Here is an 18,160-nt window from a genome sequence, read left to right as displayed (position 1 = left end):
CTTTGTCCTTGAAGGAGGCTTCTTGCTGGTGGAAAGCCAATAAAAGCTCATCAACAACCAATTAACAGGAAACTTCCAAAGTAAATCCCTCGGTTCCCCCTTTTCCCTCACTTCGTTCCCCATCTCCCCTCCCTCAGTTCTCCCTATCCCCTCCCTCAGTTCTCCCTCTCCCCTCCCTCAGTTCTCCTCTGTCCTTGATTCCAACTCTTCCCTCCCATCATTTTCCCTTCCTTGGTTTCCATTTTTCGCTGCCCTCATTTCCCCCTCTTCTCAGTTGCATCCTCTTTCCCCCCTCCTTGTGCCTCCCCCTCCCTCAGATTCCCTCCTCCACCTTCCTCCGATTCCCTGCTCCTCCCTTGGATTCACCCCTCCTCCTCTCTCAATTCCCCCTCCTGCTCCCTCTGATTCCTCTCCTTCCTCCCTCGGTTTCCACCTCCTCCTCCCTCAGTTTTCCCTTCTCCCCCTCCTCCCCCTCCCTTGAATTCCTCCTCTTCCCTTAGATTTCCCTGTCCACTGCCCTCGAACTCACCCATCCTCCTCCCTCGGATTCCCCCTCCTCCCTTGAATGCTCCCCTTCCTCTCTCAGATTCCCCCCTCCTCCTCCCTCTGGTGTTCCCCCATCCTCCCTCGGATTCCTTGCTCCTCCTCCAACCTGCCTACTATCGATCCTCTTTGGAAATCGGGATAGTTCAAGTAAGTTATATGTGTATTTGGGTGTGTTAAGAATAACGTTTAAAATTTAAGTTTGATTTGGATTTCTGTATTTCTCTGTTAAGAAAGGGAGTTGAGTTTTAGTTTAACTTTAAAAATGCCTGCATTTCCAATGAGGTTTTTACGACACTTTAAGGAGTGTTAAAGCAAACAAGAGTAGACAAACTGTGCTGTTGCCCAGTAACTGGGGTCCTGAGAGGGAGACTCACCCACACACACACACAGACAGAGAAACCAAAAGCAGTTTGAGTTCAGTTGGTCAATATGCTGTAAGCTGAAGGGAGCAGTTTAAGTCTCTCTCTAACTGACTTACCAGCAGACTTCTGAGGGAAGTAAGTCTCAGAATGTTTGATGAGTTGCTCTAAAGTTAAAGTAACAGTGAATGTCAAGTGAGCTCTGAATCTCAAGGGAAATGCCAAGTGGTCAGCAGTCTACTGGGAGAGTGAACTGCAGAGAGAGTAGATTTCCTAAAGATCCGAATGGTCCCAAGGCCAAGGAGTGAGATAGAAAGGAGGGGCCCCAAGAACACATTATGGTCAAAGAAAGGAAAGGAATCTGTAAAAAGGTTCTGTTCTGTGGAAGTGAAAGTATAGAGCAGAGGGGAAGGCTCCAACCTTCAGGCTTAAAGAGAAGAAAGCTGCAGGAAGCAGAATTAAAGCGAGAAGCCTAAAGGTCCAAAGAGATAGCTGATGGTCTGTAATACTTTGCTGTGGGCATGTGAAGCAGTGGGATGCTGTTGGCACAGTAGAGCATTTGGGAGAGAGGGCATGGAAGGAAGTTTGAATGCACATGGTGATCCACGGGAAGAACATTGGAAGGAGAGTCCGAAACCCTGGAGGTCGAACCTTGCGGAAGACGTCTGATAGAAAGCGTTCTTTGGGAGAAGATCCGGAAATGAGTTCTTGGAGAGTGGAGATTGAAAACCCTTGTGTGAAAGAGGCAGTTCAGTGAGACTGCTTGGCTTGCGGTGTGACAAGCAACTGTTGGGGGTCGGGTGGTGGTGAATGGGAGAGATCTATAGCATCTGTTTTGTTTGGTATCTGTCACTTGGTTTCAGAGAGTGCTGTGTCTGACCACAGGTTGTCTTTCGGATTACATGGGATGTGTACTTACAGTGAACATTAGAGTATAAGATAGCTTTGGTAACTTGTGTTACGCTGACAAATCTGTATATATGTATGACGTTATAGGTTGTGGGCGAAGGAGTATTGTACTAAAGTTCCTCATTTCTTTTTTAATAACGCTTTATGCTTTTGTTAAATGTTCATCAGCTGACTCCTGTGACACTTTTCAGTAGCCATGCTCCACATATCTAAACAAAATATAAAAGATGATTCCAGCAAGCAGCGCTTATAATGAGATGCTAAAGCATTGAAATTAGGTTCTCAACTTGCGGCATTGTGAAACATGGCCTGCCATTCATGGGTGGAGCAGATGATCACAAATGACGGCGTTAAACCGATTTTTGACCATCTCGCCACGTTGTTTACTCACGCCCGCCATGACACCCACAACCAATGGGACCGGGCAATTCCACCCTCGGTCTTAAGATAAAATATCCTGTCCTCCAGAGTATTTAGACTAAGCAAAGGTATCTCAGAATAAAATACACTTCATGGGTATATGACAGCAGAAATTAATTCACTGAAGAGTCTACCTCTGTCAGAAATTAGTATTCACCATGAGAGTCCTAGAAGAGTTAGGATCCTCGCGCTTTATAGAGTGAGACTACAATTTTTTATAATGATTACTTTATTATAAGCTTAAACCACAGATTACAGATTACAGAATAGAGGCATAGACTATTTTCTAAATCGGGAGAGAATTCAGAAATCTGGAGTGCAAAGGGACTTGGGAGTCCTAGTCCAGGATTCTCTTAAGTTTAACTTGCAGGTTGAGTCAGTAGTTAGGAAGGCAAATGCAAAGTTGGCATTTATTTCGAGAGAACTACAATATAAAAGCAGGGATGTGCTGCTGAGGCTTTATAAGGCTCTGGTCAGACCACATTTAGAATATTGTGAGCAATTTTGGGCCCCATATCTCAGGAAGGATGTTCTGGCCCGGGAGAGGGTCCAAAGGAGGTTCACGAGAACGATCCCAGGAATGAAAGGCTTAGCATTTGAGGAACGTTTGAGGACTCTGGGACTATACTCAATAGAGTTTAGAAGGATGAGGGGGGATCTGATTGAAACTTACAGAATACTGAAAGGCCTGGATAGAGTGAACGTGGGGAAGATGGACCCGAGGGCACAGCCTCAGAGTAAAGGGAAGACCTTTTAGAACAGAGATGAGGAGAAACTTCTTTAGCCAGGGACTGGTGAATCTATGGAATTCATTGCCACAGAAGGCTGTGGAGGCCAGGTCATTGAGTGTATTTAAGACCGAGATAGATAGGTTCTTGATTGGCAAGGGGATCAAAGGTTACCAGGAGAAGGCGGGAGAATGGGGTTGAGAAACTTCTCAGCCATGATTGAATGGCGGAGCAGATTCAATGGACCGAATGGCCTAATTTCTGCTCCTATGTCTTATGGTCTTATGGGCTAGGAAAATCATCCTTGAAAGGGCCTTTTAATATTTAAATTGGTTGCCTGCCTCCATACAGTAGAAAAACCACATTCCGCACCCCCACCCCCAGTAACTCAGTCAGCTGATCTTAGAATTATTTTTGAACTAATTATTACAAAACAAGCAAATCAATGTCCCAGGCCAAACAGGGACACATTTTAACATCATTCTATGTAGCCTGATGCAGCTCTCGAAGGGCGCTTTGAAATTCTTCATTGCGACGATCGCACTCCAGGGCTTTCTCAAAGAATTTGATGGCTTCTGATTTCTTGCCTTCAAGCTGGTGTATTAGCCCCAATACACCAAAAGCTACACTGTCTCTTGAGTATTCATCCAGTCGATTTTCAGCAATTTGTTTCAATTTAGCATGACATTCTTCGTTCACCTTGCTCTTAACTTTGAGTTTTAAGCATTCCTTGAAAGAATGAATAGCATTCAGCTGGGACCTCTTCCTATACAGCTGGAACAATCCATAGCGCCAAAGTATTAACTGTCTATTCAAACGGTTGCAATCTTCATTTCTAATCAACCTTTCATAGATCTCATCAACTTTGGAATATTCTTCAGATTCTTCAAAGATTTCTGCCAGATTAAGAATTGCAAAGATAAGTGAGGGTTTCTGATCAAACGCTGTTTGGAAATGGTACTCGCAAAGTTCAGTCAATGTTCTTCTTTCTTCACGAGCATAATATTTATAAGGCGTTTTCTTCAGTGCAAACAGCCTATTTCTGTAGCATAACCCGATCTGGTGGTGAAGGAGTGCAGACTTTGGTTTCATCTTCAGTGCCTTTTTCAATATCTGCAAGGCATAATCAACAGATCCTGCTTTTCTTAAAGCTTTGGCTGCATACTGAATTATATATGGATCATCAGAAGAGTTCGGGAGCACTTCTTCCAGTAAACTGTAAAATTCTTCTTTTCGATTCAATTCCTGTAGTCTAAGAGCCAACATGATCTTGAGAAAAGAGTCATCTGGGCTCAGTGCTAATGCACGGCGTAGCTGCTTCATTACTTTGCAGTATTCAGGAAGCTGTGGGTCTCCAAAGGTTTCTTTAATTCGAAACATGGCAGTTGCGTGAGCTGTATTCCATTCAATGTTATCAGGATCCTCTGCCACTGCCTTCTCAGTACATTTAATTGCCTCTTCATAATATTTCCAGCCAAATTTCAACAGTGTCCAACCCTTCTCCCCGTATACTTCGCGTATCATTGCTGCATACCGAGAGGCATCAGTGAACTGTTGACAGATCCTCTCCAGCTTGTCCAGGTAGGACTGAGCCTCTTCCAATTCTCCCACGTGATAATACAGCCAGGCATAGTTCCCATAGGTGACAATGCTCCATTTTTCAATTTCAAGTTCGTGATTCTTCCTCAGAATTTCTTCAGCTTCCCATAAATTATTGAAAGACTCCTCACATTTGTCTCTCACACAGTTGATAAATGCAAGTAGATTGTAAGGCATGGCTTTATATTTCACAACATCGGACTCTATTGTATAATTTACTCGTTCCTGCAAATCATCCCACTCAACGTTTTCCAATTGCAGATTCCATGTGAAGTGACATTGTAGCTGAAGTAATTTCACTTTCAGGGAGTCCCTTTCAGTGTCACTGTAAGAAATATGTTTAAATATTTGTTAGCTATATTAAAAAATCAGTGATGGAGAAATTATTACATGCTGGCCAGCAGAGAAACTCAGAAAAGCTATTAACAGCACAAAAGAAGTCAGCTACACAGATGACAACCAGAAGCTGAAACACATAAAAAAAACAAAAGCAACAGGCAGGAAAACACCAGCTGAACCACTGAACCTGTGCTACACTGTCATGACGCACTTTAAATTCATGAGCCCAACTTTCCCCTCCCCACCAACCAGAATTGCAACCACCCTTAAAATAGGCACAAAACAATCACAGCACGAAGACTCAAGCAGCACCAGGGTGTTTGAGACCCTGGTGTTATATTGCTATATTATTTGTAAAGCTAGGAACTGAATGTTATATGAATATATACCCCAGGGTTTCACGTTCACACTGAAGCCACGTATCAGACTATTCGTCAACCAGCCACATGGAGAGCTGAAAGAAATGCACTTGATGAAGCTCCAGCATTTTGAGCCTAATGTGGTGATAATTTCTAACTTTTTGTAACTAGAATACATTCACTTGGTTTAACATCTAACCTGAAAGCCAGCACCTCCAACAGTGCAGCCCTCTCTCGGTACTGCCTACAACCCATTGTCTTCGAGAACGGAGTGTTATACAGTGAGGCCTCAGTAGACTATGGACAGATCCTCTCCAAATGTGTCACACAGACACATTTATTGTATCTGTTATTGACATATGAAAATGTCTCTTACCTCATGATGATCAGGATGAAGAGGATCAGCTGCTTCTTCACTTTTACTTCAATGACTGATCAACTGCAAAACAGAACTGAGTAAGTTTATCTCTTCAAAGCTCCCATATCCTGTAGAGAAAGGCAATTTTGCAGAATTGGACTTGAGATTGAAAACTGAAAGCAACTGATTGCTTACCATCTGCAGGAAATGTGATAAATGTGTGAAAATGTGTTATTACCGACACAAAATACCATCTCTCTTGGGGTTATTTTCTATTCATGTTGTCTAGAACTTGCTGTGTGCACTTGCTCTGTTGACATTCTCTTCTGCTGCATAATAACAAATGCTGGACTTCATAGAAGAAAGACTTTTATGTTAACTGATTTGGGATTACAATGATAGGTGGACAAGTTCCATGGACTGTACATTCAGAGTGACTGAGTAGAAAAAGAGCACCCATTTTCTCAGATACACAACGGAGACAAAAAGCATCAAATTCCCGGTCACTATCTCCCACTGGCCCAAGGATCCCTAGTGGATCATGACGTTCAAGCATCCTTGACAACAATCTGAAAGATGCATTAAGCTGCTGCATATGTTATTGAGGGGCCCAGCACTGTTTCAGGATCTCTCCTGGAAATTCATCAATGCTAAATGGATCAAGCACTGGGGCTTTGGAAATCAGTTTAGTCAAACCCGCCTCTGTCCATGCTTTATAATAACTACACAGCCACCCACAAAATCTGAGAGGCTGAGACTACATGAAGAACAAAACTTCAAATTTCTCAATGGCCATTCTGATTTGACGATTAACCGGAATTGTACCATGGTTTAAATTATAAGGACAGATTGAATCTAATTATTTGGTATAAGCTTGAGTGAAGGCCGAAGTGAAATGTTTAAAATGGCAATGGGTTTTGATAGTGTCCATACAGAGAAACTATTCCAACCAATGGGGCAATCTGCACCTGACCAAAGCTGGGACCAATGTCCTGGTGGGGAGGTTAACGGGTGCTGTGGCGGAGGGTCAAACCTAATTTGGCAGTGGGAGGGGTACTGGGGGTAGCAGCTGAGAAGAGGGAAAAGAGTTTTAGAAAATAGGAGGGACAAACAATATCAGAGAAAAGATTAGTGGGAGCAGGAATTACGTGGAGGTAAAAAGCATAGCTGATTAGCATGGTATCAGAGTGGATGTGTGTTAATGTGAGAAGTGTTACAAATAAAGTTGATGAATTACAGGCACAAGTTGCCACATGGTATGATATAGTGCCCAATATAGAGACCTGGTTTAAACATGGGAACTAAACATTTCTGGCTTCAATGGATTCAAGAGGGATAGAGAAGGGATAAAAGATGGGATCAGGGGTTATAGAGGTTGGGGATGCCAATATTGATCCAGGAAACTATTGCAGTTCTACAAGCAGACACCAACATAGTGGATTCAAAGGCTGAATCTATTTGACTGTAATTAAGAAGTAGAAAAAGCCATCCCATGACTGGGTTTTTACTATGGGCTCCCAAATACTGGGAAGAGGTTAGAGGAGCAAAACTGAAAGCAAATTTCAAGAAAATGTAAAACTAATTGAGCAATAAGAATCAAGGACTTCAGTCACCCTAGTATAGACTGAGGAAAAACAATGGAAAGGTCAAGGAGGATGAAGAATTACTAAATTGTGTACAGGAGAACTGCCTTAAGTTGGCGTGCTTTAGCCCAATGAGGAACAAAGCTGGATCTGGTCTGGGGAATGAATGAGGGAAATTAGAGAATTTGGATTGGGAAAGCATCTGGGTAATGGTGATCATAATATAATTAGGCTTGAAGCAATTATCAAAAGGGACAAAGAAAAATCAAAATTGAAAACACCCAATTGGAGGAGATTCAATTTCAGTGATTTGAAATGGGATCTAGTAGATGTGGGCTGGAAATAAAGATTGGCCTGAAAAACAGTTAATGAGCAATGAGAGGCCATCAAATTGCAAATATTTCAGGTACAAGCTAAGCATGTTACCACAATAAAGAAAGAGGGGGCATTCAATGCTGGGGCTTTCTGGATGAGTAAGGAAATAGAGGTTAAAATAAAACAGAAAAAAAAAATTATGACAAATGTCAGATACAGAATACAGTGGGTAACCAGGTACAGTATAGAGAGTGCAGAGGGAAGTTGTAAAAGGATGGAAAGAGGTCAAAGATATTATGAGAAAAGATTAGCGGCCAATATAAAAGCAACCCAAAAACGTTTTATTAGCATATGACTGGTGGGGCTGGTTAGATACAAAAAATAAAGGCTGTAAAATGTAGTTCCTTAGCAGCAAGTTTTCCGGTGCTACAAGTGTTGTTTTGGCTCCAGACTGGTGTGCACACTTCATGTACAAGCCATTCTGAACACCATTTTGATGAGGTTGTTAGGAGCATCAGCTGGAAGTATGCAGGGCAGGGGGATTTTAACATTAATACTCATGCAGCACTGATGTGATGTCAGCACTGACATTTTGGGACTCAATGCTTTAGTTAATGCCATCTCTTAAGCTTTGCACAGAACATGCCTTAAACAGCAGGAAGGACCCCAAACCAGTGCTGTTTAAAGGGAACTTCATTAGTTTCAGGTTAGTTGCTGATTGATTTCAACCCATTATTGCTGCAATTAAATTTGGTGGTTTCTAGAGTTCTTTAAAGCTGCTAATGTCTACAAGGTGTAGTGTGGCAAGGTGCTGAAAGATATTGTTTTGTCCTCAAGGATTCTGCACAACTCCCAGACATGGGTCCAGTGGTATGCATTCCCCAAGGACTACAGCATGACAAGGAGTATAGCAGAGGTGACAGAGAGCAGGACAAGCTGCTGGAAGAGGGAGGAGAAGGATGGTGAGTGGGCTCTCAGCAAGAGACTATATCTGGCCAAAGTCTTCAGGAAGCAATTCTCCTTCCTGAACCTCAGTGAGGAACAGTGTGTGAGAAGCTGTGCTTCAGTAAGGACGTCCTCCGTGAAATCTGCCACCTGCTGCAGCCACAAGTGCAACCTCAGAGCTGGTCAAGGATGTGCCAGGCTTGTGCCTGGCTTGAACAAGTGGTATTTCAACATTTCCAATCTTTGATGGTTTCAGCCCCATCACTGGCCACAGTCTCAGCCATGGCTGTATCAATGATGGCGAGTACAGTCTCCTCCAATGGTATAGGTAACTGCAGTCATGCATGCAAGTTAGATCTTGTAATGCTGGCTATCTTTAAATGATGTCAGCTATCTTTAAGTGATGCTGGCTGATTTTAAATGATGTCAGCTAGATTTAAATGTTGCCGCCAATCTTTAAGTGGTGCCAGCTAGCTGTAGTGAATGGAGGTATAACCTTTCCTATTGCCTTTAGGGGTCACATGATTGTGCTGATGAATGAGCCCGAAGTGTGGGGTTAATCTTAGGGGCTGGGCTTTCTAGTTATGGACCTGGTTCAAGCATGTAGCTTCTAAATGAGATCAGTAATAAAGCTTTCTGTTTCAAGTAAGAAACCTGTCCGGTACACCAAGTTTATTGCACTAGCTTTAAGTGATGTTGGCCATCGGTGCCAGCTGGCTTTAAGTGTTGCCAGCCATCTCTAAGTAGTACTGGCTAGCTTTCAGTGGTGCCAGCTAGCTTTTAGCGATGCCGGCCATCTTTAAACAGTACTGGCTAGCTCTAAGTGATGCTGGCTAGCTCTAAGTGGTTCTAGCCTTCATGAACTTCACGCCTTGCTAAAGTCTGCAGCAGCTCAGCAGTGTGTTCAGTGCTAGCTGCAGGCAGCAATCATGCAAATTAGCAAGCATCACGAAGTTTGTGTGCTGCCTGCATCAGAAGGAACAGGTACAGATTTATCCCGAATCATGGTCCCCACACCCATTTATCTGGACTGTCCAGTTTAACCTCTGAAATCACTTTGTGAATGCGGAGGGCATGACTGAATGTACACTTTGCATCTGTCCTTCCAAAGAAGAGGGTGAAGTTAATGTTACAGTCGAGGAGGGTTGAGTCGAGATTTTGGGGAAAAATACATCTAAAGAAGTTATTAAGAGGGTTGGTATCTCTCAAAGTTAACACGTCACTGCATTCAGATAGAAAGTATCCGAGGTTACTGAGTGAAGCTAAGGTGCAGGTAAAAGAAACTCAGACCACAATCTTTCAATTCTCCTTGGATATTATGGGGACGCTACCAGATGAATTGTAAATGTTACATCCCTGTTCAAAAAATAGGAGAGGGATGAACCTGGTAATTACAGACCAGTCAGTCTAAAATCAGTGGTGAGGAAATTACTGGACACCATTGTCAAGGCAAAATTGACCCTCACTCGGAGAAACATGGTTTAATTAGAGGTAACCAGCACAGATTTGTTAAAGGCAAATTGTGCCTGACAAACCTCAAAGTAACCAAGATAATTGGTAAAGGTAGTGCAGTGGACATAGACGTGGGGCAGAAATTTCCCCTTGTTGGAGGGGCACGCGCCCAACCTGAATGAAAGTAAAATAGCGCATGATGACGTCGGGTGAGCATCCCAACATCATCGTGCACTCTCGCGATATTTCGCTTGGCGACTGTGCTCGAGAGGCAGCAGCGCACCCGCCAACAATTAAGCGGCCTATTAAGGCCCTTAATCAATTAAGTAAATCAAATTTTTTGCTGCCTGTCCAACTGTTCGGTTGGCGGGCGGGTGAATAGGCCAAGCGGCCTTTGCATTTCTTGCGAAACCCCATCCACGAGCAGGAGGAGTTTTCAACCGGTGATTTAACACGACCGTTCCTGGGCCCACCTGCATCACCTACCCGACAAGGTAAAATTCCTGCCCATGGACTTTCTAAAAGCATTTGGTAAAGTACCACATAACAGGATATTCCAAAAATAGTAACACACAGTATTAAAGTGATTATCTTAACTTAGATACTCAAGTGGCTGAGGGATATGAAGTAGGGAGCCATGGTGACCAGATGTTTTTCTGTCTGGAGGGAAGTATACATGGGGTCCCATGGGGTCAGTATTAGAAACATTTGTTTTTCTTCTTTATATCAATAACTTGCACTCGGGTGTAGGAGGACATAAACCAATTGCTGAAAGGAGTGGGCACATGGCAGATGAAGTTTAACGTGGATAAGTGTGAAGTGCTGTGCCTTGGTAGAAACAACAGGGAAAGGCAGTATAATCTAAATAGTATTATCGCCTGCAATGCAAGCATATCTTTCCTTTAATATGGAGACCAAAGCTGCATACTGTACTCCTTGTGTGGTCTTGCAAAGCCCTGTGCAACTGTAGCAAGACTTCCTTATTCTTTTTCTGCAATTCCCTTTCAATAAAGATCAACATTACATCTGTGTTGCTAATTGCTTATTTTAAATGCATGTTAACTTTGTGTACCTTGTATGAGGACACCAAGTCTCTCTGAACGTTTAGAAGTGTTGTGCCTTTAAAAAAAAATCTGTTTTTCTGTTCTTGCTAACAAAATAAATAATGTCATACTTCCCCACATTATACTCCATCTACCACCTTGTTACCTATTCTCTTAACTTGTCTATACCTCTTTGCAGCCTCTTTGTATCCTCCCAACAGCTTGCATTCACACCTAGCTTTATATCACCGGCAAATTTGGATACATTATTCTCGGTCTTTTCGTCTAAGTCATTAATATAGATTGTAAATAGCTGAGGTCCCAGCACTGATCCTCGCAGCATTCCACTAGTTATAGCCTGCTAACTTGAAAATACATGCTTATGTTACTCTTTGCTTCCTATCCATTAACCAATCTTCTATCTATGCAAATATATTACCACAAACTCCATGCGCCCTTATCTTGCATTTTAGCAGTTTGTGTGGCTTCTTATCAAATGCCTTTTGGAGATCCAAATATACTCCATCTACAGGTTCCCCTACCCTACTAGTTACATTCTCAAAGAACACTAATATATTTGTCAAACACGACTTCCCTTTTGTAAAATCATGTTGACTTTGTCTGATCATACTCTGATTTTTTAAGGGCATTAACATTTCCTTAATAATAGATTCCAGCGCTTTCCTAACAACTGATGCTAGGCTAACTGGTCTGTAATCCCCTGTTATCTCTCTCCCTCCTTTATTGAATAGCAATGTTATATTTGTTCATTCAATCTGCTGGAACATTTCTCAAAACCAAACTATTATGTGGTGGCATAGCAGTAATTTCACTGGCACTAGCAATCCAGAGGCCCAGGCTAATGCTCTAGGGGTGTGGGTTCAAATCCCACAAGGGAGCTGGTGGAATTTAAACTCAATTAATAAATCTCAGTCATAGTGACCATAAAAACCATTGTTGGTTGTCACTTTAAAAACCCACCAGGTTTTAATGCCAATTAGGAAAGGAAATCTGCCATCCTTACCTGGTCTGGCCTACGTGTGACTCCACACCCACAGAAATATAGTTGATACGCAAGTGCCCGCTGAAATGGTATTTGCAACTATTTTCAGCCAGAAGTGCCGAGTGGGTGATTAATCATGGCCCCTTCCTGAGATCCCCAGCATCACAAATACCAGTCTTCAGCCAAATTGATTTTCTCCATGTGATGGAAAGAAATCTCCATGTGAAGGCATTACTGCCAAGGAGCCCTAGCAAAACTGAAGTTAATGGGAATCAGGGGAAAACTCTCCACTTAGCACAAAGGAAAATGGTCGTGGTTGTTGGAGGTCAATCATCTCAGTCCTAGGATATCACTGTAGAAGTTCCCCAGGGTAGTGTCCTATGCCCAACTATTTTCAGCTACTTCATAAAAGACCTTCCCTCCATCATAATATTCAGTGCCATTCGCAACTCCTAGATGCTGAAGCAATTCATGTCCATAGGCAGCAAGACCTGGACAACATTCAAAATTGGCCTGATAAGTGGCAAGTAACATTCGCGCCACACAAGTGCCTGGCAATGGCCATCTCCAACAAGAAAGGATCTAACCACCCGCCCTTGACATTCATTGGCATTACTATCACTATCAATGTCCTGGGGATTATCATTGACCAGAAACTGAACTAGACCAACCATATAAAAACTGTGGCTACAAGATCAGGTCATAGGCTAGGAATCCTGCGGCGAGTAACTCACCTCCTGACTCCCCAAAGCCTGTCCACCATCTACAAGGCACAAGTCAGGAGTGTAATGGAATACTCTCCACTTGCCTGGATGAGTGTAGCTCTAACAACACTCAAGAAGTTCGACACCATCCAGGACAAAGCAGCCTGCTTGATTGGCAACCCATCTTAATGGCAGCACCTTAAATATTCTCTCCTTCCACCACCAATGCACAGTGGCAGCAGTGTGTACCATCTACAAGAAGCACTGCAGCAACTCACCAAGGCTCCTTCAACAACACCTTCCAAACTTGCAACCTCCACCGCCTGGAAGAACAAGGGCAGCAGCTGCATTGGAACACCACCACCTGCTAGTTCCCCTCTAAGCCACACACCACCCTCATTTGGATCTCTACTGTTGTTCCTTCACTGTCGCTGGGTCAAAATCCTGGAACTCCCTTCCTAACAACACTGTGGGTGTACCTACACAACAAGGATGGAGCAGTTCAAGAAGGCAGCTCACCTTCTCTAGGGCAATTAGGGACAAACGTTGGCCTAGCCAGCAACCATCCACATCCATGAAAGAATAACTTTTAAAAAGTGCATCCCATAATTCCATGAAATTCATTGAGCTCTCAATTCAGTTGTGTTCTCACCGTGATTTCACTGGTGAGTTTCAGGAGGCCCAGGAATCCTGTAGTTCATTTGTTAAGCTGAAAAATCGGTCAATATTGTTCTAACTGAACAATTAACATACAGTATTGGCAGTTTGCCTCTCCTGAAGAGGTTGTGCACATGCAGCCAAATGCACTGGGGTGAAACACGAAAGTTGGCATTCTGATGTGCTGTCAATTTCAGCAGCTTTAACCCCATTGCTCCCCCACTTGCTCTCAATTCCACACCTCCTTGATGTTAAAATTCTTCCCAAAGAATCTTTTACTTTCCATTTGGCGAAAGAAAGCAGTGAGCTGTGACAATCAATGCTTCAGGTAACCGATCATAATAACTGCACACAAGTGCCAGGCAATCACTATCTTTAACAAGAGAGTATAACTAACTCCCCTTAGCATTCAATGGCATTACCATCACTGAACCCCTCCACTAGCAACATCCTGGGGGTTACTTTAGACCAGGAACTTAATTGATAACTGATAGCTGATAATTTAATATATAAATGCTATTGCTACAAGACCAGACCAGAGGCTAGAAATTCTGTGGTGAGTAACTACCTCCTGACTCCCCAAAGCCTGTCCAGCCTCTACAAGACACAAGTCAGGAGTGTGATGGAATTTTCCCCACTTGCCTGGATGAGTGTGGCTCACCAGGAAGCTCACCATGATCCAGAACAAAGCAGCCCTCTTGATCGGCACCCCATCCATCACCGTAAGCATTCATCCCCTCCACCACTAATGCACAGTGGCAATCGTATGTACCATCTACAAAATGCGCTATAGCAACAGCACCTTCCAAACCCGCAACCTCTACCACGTAGGAGGACAAGAGCAGCAAATTCATTGGAACACCAGAACCTGCAATTCCCCTTCAAGACACAGGCCATCCTGACTTGGAACTATATTGCCATTCCTTCACTGTTGCTGGATTAAAATCCTGGAATTCCTTTACTGTGGGTGTGCCCAACCCAGATGGACTACACTGCTTCAGGACGGTGGCTCACCACCACCTTCTCAAGGGCAATTAGGGACGGGCAACAATTGCTGGCCTAGCCAGTGTTATCCACACCATAAGGAAGAATAAATGAAACCATTGAGCTGGGATGATTGGAAGTGGCAGGGATTGTGTGATGACACCTCTAGGAAAGTGTCCAACCAGAGTTGTCAATCCTTGAGATTTTCCAACCAAGACATTTCATATCTTTTCTATGTGCTTCATATGGAAACTCTATATAATCCAACTAAAAGAAATAAAGCATAATTTATTCTGCAAGCTTTTTCAGAAATTTCCATTGCTCAACGCAAGGGATCTACCCAATACCAAGGAAGTCACAACATTCATTCGCAACATTAAGCAAATAGACAAGATAACAGTAATATGTCAGTTAAGCATAATAGATGTTGACAGAGCCATTCTAAACTCCACTGACTTTGGCAGGACTGTAAAATCCCACTGTCGTAAAATTCCACCCTTTGTAAATGTTGGTTATTCAAACAGCAGCAATGTAAAACATAGGAAAATATTGTATGATTAGTAAAGGATTACAATCAAAAAGAAATGTCCCTCAATGCTTTTCTAGCCATGGTTCATTCTACCATCATGCTATGATATGAAGTAATGGGGGTAAAGTCAATTTGCAGTGTGTGCTCGGAATAACATAAGAGGCTCAGGGTGATTGCAAATGTCACTTTCAGGACTGCTTAAAGTCAGGTATTTCCAATATTTAAACTTTTTATCCAATTGAAAGCAATTTTAACATAAAATACTAATTTGTATTACTTTGCAAAACTAATACATAAAACACATGTAAATATTCCCACCCTTTCTTCAGTAAAAACTCATGTGCGGTCAAGTAAAAAGAAAGTCTTGCATTTATGTAGCACCTTTCACAGCCACACAAAGCAACTGAAAATTAGGGCAAACAAATTTCTAGCCCCAAAAACCAGGGAAATTGTAACATCTTATTGGAACTGGAAAGCTAAACAATAAACAAAAGGGTTTTAAATTGATCGCTGTTAAATTATAATATTACGTCACTCATAGCTAACAAACTTCGTGAATCGTGTGATATGTGTTTCTGAATTTTCCATTCCTCACATACTTGGGGCAATCTTTTGGTAAGTGTAACTTTAATATTGGGAAGATCGTTGGGCCAGAATTTACTGGAAAAATAATGGTGCATTAACAGCACCCACCATTATTAGTTTGTAAATAAATGCAGCAGTTTAAGGTGAAGAAGAGATATGCCTTGGGTTCCGATTCACCACAAATTGCTGGATGATTCACACCACTCTGATGTTAGCCTCGACAAAACCAAAAAAATTACCATTGTGCAAATTAGTTGCATGTCATGAAATTGCTGGAATTATGCTCGTAAGCAAATTAATTTTGTCGCGCCATTTCGAACTGGTGGTTCAGGTTGGAAGGGCCCTGCCAAAGGTGTGATTTATTGTCCAGGATCACAAGTCGCAGAGTTAGGAATTTTAATTTTATACCATAATCCTAAATTATAAAAGCAGAGAACTGGTTAGAAAATCCTGCTCTCTTTTCAAATATGGAATGCAGGGTTGGAGGGAGGGCTGGGAGTGGGGGCCCTGAAGGAGTACCTTCAGTTAAAGATGTGTTTTTCACTTAGGGGTGCTTTTCACTTGTACATTTTTTTTTTAAAATAGAAAGCTTTTGTGGGGACTGTTCACTTCTTGCGAATATATTGGAATTTATAATAACAGAACTCTATTTTGCCACAAGAGGGCACTGTTTGTCAACATCGAACTTCATGATCAAGGCGGCGAGATTACAGTTTCCAGTTTTTCCAGCTAGTTTTGTTTTTGTTTCAGATTTCCAGCATCCACAGTATTTTGCTTTTATCTTAGTGACTAGATTACTGTTCATTTAATCAATCCTAAACGAAGTCAAGGAACAACTGAAATTTTAATTGACGAATATTATTATAGCACAGGAACAATTTCTTGAACAAATAACTGAATTTAATTAATTATTAATAAAAGCAGTTATTAATTGTTCCCTGTAAATGAGCTAATGTGTGAATGGATTTGTGGTTAAAAGGATCAGTTTAGCCAGGGATAATCAAATACCCTGCGGTACATTTTCCTACATTTGGTGATGTTTGTGAAAAAGTAAATCTGAGCATAAAACTGTCCCTCCCGTTTTATACATGGGGCAGAATATATATCGCTGTGATTCCTGGTCGGGGAAATGTTTTCGGTAAAAAACTCAAGCATGAAAATGAAACAAATGAGCCAGGAGCACAAATTCACCTTCATAGTTATGATGTAATAGTCATTATAGAGCGCTGGCTACAAGTTGGGCATGACTGGTTTTATGTCTTGAATCTATGGCCAGAATTTCCCTGTTGGCGTGCGAGGGCAGGCCCCACATGCCGACATGTAAAATGACGCACGGTGACGTCGGGCGAGTGTCCCGGCATCACTGCGCGCCATGGCGATATTTAAGTGGGCGGGTGCGTGATGTTTTTGGATGCACGCCCGCCATTAATTATTCATGTAGTTAAGGCCCCTGAGGCACCAACTGGCTGCAATTTTTCGGGGCCCATGCGATCTTCAGGTTGTCACACGGGCGCAACGGGCAGGCAGATAGGAGACATTTGTATAAACCTCATCCACGGGCGGGATAAGAGGGGTGAGTGGGGTCGTGAATGTGATCTTTCAGATATTTAATTGTGAAAGTTACTGATACTTGCATGTTTGAGCAGGAATACTTCAAAACTCATACCAGCTGCTTGGACAGCAGTAAAAGCTTTCAGGTTAGAACTCTACAGTAAAGATCATTTTTGGGGCCTGCAGCTTTCAGGAAGTTTTCCCTTAGCCTGGGAATGGGAGTTGTGCTCTACACTGGAGGCATTTCCTCTGAGGAGGAAGGGAAGGCCAGAAGCGGGAGGAGGCCAGGCTTCCACATTCAGCCTCCACGGGAGCCAACTTTGGGAGGAGAGGCAGAAGGGGCGCAGAAGACGCCACTATCCTGCTGCCAGGGTTTACAAGCGGCGAAGCAGCTACCTCAATACGTCTGAGATACAGTGCCGAAGGAGGCTCCGACTCTCAAGGGAGACGGTCACCTCTAATTGTCAGATGATAGTCCCTGAGATCTGCACAAACTGTGTGGGTGGGCACCCCATGCCAGTTGTGTTGAAGGTCACGGCTGCCCTCAACTTTTATGCCTCCGGCTCTTTCCAGGGGTCGGTGGATGATCTTTGCGAAGTCTCCCAATCAGCTGACCACACTTGTGTCAAACAGGTTACAGACGCTCTGCTTAGGTGTGCATTGACCTTCATCCACTTCCGTTGTGACCAGGCCAGCCAGACACAGCGAGCCAGAGGCTTTGCGGCCATTGCTGGCTTCCCCCGCGTCCAGGGTGCAATAGACTGTACACATGTGGCCATCAAGGCGCCAGCTGGTGAGCCTGGTGCCTTCGTCAACAGGAAGGGCTTCCACTCCGTGAACGTGCAGATAGTGTGTGATCACAGGATGCTGACTCTACAAGTCTGTGCAAGGTACTCAGGCAGCTCCCATGATGCCTACATCCTCAGACATTCCCAGATGTTGGGGCTCTTCAGTGCTCCAGCCCGGCTGGATGGATGGCTGCTGGGTGACAAGGGCTATCCCCTGAGAGGGTGGCTCATGACGCCTCTCCGCCATCCAAGAACAGAAGCTGAGCAGCGGTACAATAGGAGCCAGGGCACCACAAGGGCTGTGGTGGAGAGAACCATTGGTCTTCTCAAGATGCGCTTCTGATGACTGGACCGCTCAGGGGGCGCACTCCAATACCCCCCAGATCGTGTGTCGCTGATAGTGG

The 18,160-nt window shown here is 43.3% G+C and overlaps 1 pseudogene; it reads right to left on the bottom strand.

Annotated features, from left to right (window-relative positions):
- Positions 1-3,425: 3,425 nt before the first annotated feature.
- Positions 3,426-4,880, bottom strand: LOC144694662 (interferon-induced protein with tetratricopeptide repeats 5 pseudogene; annotated as a pseudogene).
- Positions 4,881-18,160: the final 13,280 nt, after the last annotated feature.

The sequence above is a fragment of the Cetorhinus maximus genome, chromosome 20, assembly GCF_964194155.1.
Source record: "Cetorhinus maximus chromosome 20, sCetMax3.hap1.1, whole genome shotgun sequence".
NCBI lineage: Eukaryota > Metazoa > Chordata > Chondrichthyes > Lamniformes > Cetorhinidae > Cetorhinus > Cetorhinus maximus.
Note: the sequence above shows the minus strand (reverse complement) of the source record. Positions and strands in the feature narration are given on the sequence as shown.